Source organism: Chinchilla lanigera, unplaced genomic scaffold, assembly GCF_000276665.1.
Source record: "Chinchilla lanigera isolate Chin_1 unplaced genomic scaffold, ChiLan1.0 scaffold00035, whole genome shotgun sequence".
NCBI lineage: Eukaryota > Metazoa > Chordata > Mammalia > Rodentia > Chinchillidae > Chinchilla > Chinchilla lanigera.
In genome coordinates this window covers 2,819,414-2,822,883 of record NW_004955436.1, presented here as the reverse complement: position 1 = coordinate 2,822,883, position 3,470 = coordinate 2,819,414, and the positions used below count along the sequence as shown (strand labels likewise).

At 41.2% G+C, this 3,470-nt stretch overlaps 1 pseudogene; it reads right to left on the bottom strand.

Annotated features, from left to right (window-relative positions):
• Positions 1-1,292: 1,292 nt before the first annotated feature.
• On the bottom strand, positions 1,293-1,733 carry LOC102025392 (annotated as a pseudogene).
• Between the last annotated feature and the right edge of the window lie 1,737 nt (positions 1,734-3,470).

Sequence of the window (3,470 nt, the reverse complement as noted above, 5' to 3'; positions counted from 1 at the left end):
TGTTCAAGATGGCAGCTATAGTGTAGCTGGTGGACCAGTGTTAGAACAATGCAGAGCAGAACCCCTGGACACTCACAATGCGCAAAGCAAGAACAAGAATTAAATTACGTAGTTTACAGTCTCTAATACCGGGAAGATGTTACTACCTCAGCACAGCCTAGGCTGTACAGTGGGTTTCAAAACTAATTAGGTCAAGGTAGCTTTTTTTTTTTTTAAAGGGAGGAAAGGTTTATTTAGGTCAGTTTATAGAGGTTCCAGTCCATAATCTGCAGGCTGCAAAAGGCAGGGTGGCACATGGCACAGGGGCAACAGTTCATGGTGGCAGGAGACAGCAAAAGTAACAAGAGAGGGAGCTTTTCATGGTAACCAGAGGGTAGCAAAGCAACAAGGGAGGGAGGGACAAACCTTTTTCTGTCCCTTATATTGTACGCAGGCTACCTGCCATAGGGCGGTACAGTACTCATCCTCTTAGTCCTAGCCAGAACTATGCCAAATCAATCTGTGGGCTGATTTACTAATACCACCCTTACTCCTGGCATTACACACTCTAGATTCAGCCTCCTGTGAAAAGCCCAGACTACATGAGGGTTTGGGGGGACGTCTGACACAAATCATAGCAGCATAGATGCTGCTGTTTTTTCCACTGACTTCTCTCTTCGGAAGAGCTCTTTCTTGTCTCAAGGGCATTTTATGTCTGATCATTATCATTCAAAAGTTGGGGGCTGGGGATTTAGCTCAGCAGCACAGCGCAAGCCTGGCAAGTGTAACGTCGTGAGTTCAATTCCTGGTACCAGAAAAAAATAAAAAATAAAAATAAAAACCAAAAGTCACAAGATTTGTTCAGTATTATGTTTAACTTTTGAGGGGAGAGGATAGAGAAGGGGCAAAAAGAGTGTGTCTTTGGAGTCCCCAAAGTATATATGAAACTTCTAGTAATGTAAGGATGGGATGAGAAGGCTGGCACATCAGATAGAAGATTCCTTTTTTTCCTACTGATTTCTATAATCAAAATGTTAACCTGGGTCAGCACCTAGCCCGTGGCATCTAGTAAATGTCAGTTTCCTTTGCTAGCTGGGTCTACAGGCTGGGCTTATCCCAGCCCTCAGCATCTTCTCCTTTCAGGGAATGAAGCTCATCTAGAAAACCAGGGAACTAAAAAGACAGTACAGTTTGGGTAATGCAGTTGGCTATTGTGTGTCTGCATCCTCCCCACCCAGAGTGCCAGGAAGGGGCTGAGAAAAGAATTTCCTGAGCGGCTTCCCTGGGGCCCAGCCAGCTCGTGCCGCAACTGTCTAGTGACCCAAAACTCTGTAGCGCACAGTGCTCTCTTGTTGGAGATGATAACTGTAGGGAAAGAAGGACACATGCATGCTGATTTCATGGGCTGTCTTCAGGATCGCCACAGCCTTGCTGTGCTCCATATCTTGGAAATCCATATCTTTCCCAGCCAGAACTTGGTCCCCTTCTTAAAGTCCCACTCGATGTGCGTCAGAGTCAGGAATCACCTTGGAAAGGAAGGCACCTAGCTGAGACGCCTTTCCTCCTGGGATGTTAAATCCCAGCTGAGCTCCAGGAGGCTTCTTCAGTGTGACAATTCGGGGCAGAAATTGGGTCAACTCATTGTTGTATTCTGGGTGGTATACTCTCTCGTGAGGAGGAATTCATGTTGGGAGATTCTCGTAGGCAGGTAGGAAAACCACTGAGTAATCATCATGAGGAATCCGGCTGTCCATCTTGGGCAGGGCCGGCCGCCAGGTCTCAGCAGCCCCAGAACTGGGTCTCAGCCAATTCAGCCTCAGGGCAGCTTTCTGGTAAGCTAAAATGACTAGCTCGTTGCACTTTGTATGGTGTCCTTAGTTGGGTAAATAAACTGCATAAGCATGAAAATTTTCTCCAGATTTCTCCTCATCTGATAGGAAGTGGTCAGCAGAGGTTGCAGCTTGCTGTCAAATAAGGGCCAGAAGCGCAGAGGGAGATTCAAACGTTCTGAATCCCAGATTGGGTCTGATTGTTGCTCCATTACAAAAATTTACAAGTTTAACTACTCTTATAAGAATGTACAACTTTTCCATTAGTGCACAGATGTTTCTGGAAGAAAAGTTAGAATTTTTTTAAAGTAGCTTGAGCTCTTCCTTCCCCATCAAAGAAATCATCAGTTGACTTTTGTACATCAAAATGTGTCTTGAGATGTGTCTTACGCCATTTAGATGGTGTAAAGTTAGAGCGACAAAATCTACACTGAAATCCTCTCTGATGATTAAATTACAGCTCTCTAAAGGGAGGAGCATTTATTTATCTGCATTTTCATTTCTCTTTTTAAATTTCTGTCCAGTCTCTGGCTTGGTAAACTCCAGTGTTCAGCACCTGTGGAGGAGGGTTGTCTTTCTTAGAAATTCTCCGATATTTATCTGTCTTTCAATATTTCTTCTTTTAGTGTCTTAGAGTGTAAATTATACATTGGATCTCTTCCCCACATTTGAAATTTCCAGTGAATTCACTGATATGAACGAATAACTGAAAAGATAGAGGACCTCTTCCCTGTAGTCCCACAGCGAAGCAATCTCTAATTTATAGGAATTGTTTAGCACAGAATGTATTTTTAAAAATGATACTCTCATTATATTTCAAGCCAGGTTATATATGGCAATGATCACTCAATCCACTGGGTAGCAGTGATTGCTACTTTGAAAAAATATAAAGAAAATTGAACCAATTTCTACATCAAAAAACACTTATTGTTGCATTAGTATACAGAACTAGTAATATTGGGTTGCCTTAATACAATACCAAAATCCCTCAAAATCATAAAAAGTTAGATCTTTGTGAGTGCTGCTTAAAAATTTTAAAATTACAAAAGCATCTTTTTGAACTACCATCTCATTTTAGAAGTAGCAAATTTAATGTAAATATGGCTAAAATATTCTCAGCCAAACACATGCAGACCTGTGAACTACATACCTACACATACTACATATAGCCAAAACACTGACAAAAATTGGAAATATTAGTGAATTAGATTGTGTATTAAAAAAGAATCAGGATTTTTTCCCACTTTCTCTTCCAATAAATTTAGTGTTTCTGTTTTAATAATTAGGTCTTTGATCCATTATGACTTTAATTTAGTTCATGGTGAAAGACATGGGTCTAGTTTTAGTCTTCAGCATGTGGAAAGCCAGTTTTTCCAGCACCATTTATTAAAGAGGCTATCTTCCTTCCATTGAACATGCTTGGCCCCTTTGTCAAAGATAAGGTGACTGAGTGTGTTTGTAGTTGTGTATCTGTATCTTCTAATCTGTTCCATTGACCTTCAGGTCTGTTTTTGTGCCAGTACTATGCTGATTTTATCACAATAGCTTTGTAATATAATTTTAAGTCAGGAATTGTGATGCCTCCTGTCTTTCCTTTATTTCCCAAGATTGCTTTTGCTATTCTAGGCCTCTTCTGGTTCCAGATGAACCTTAGGAATGTTT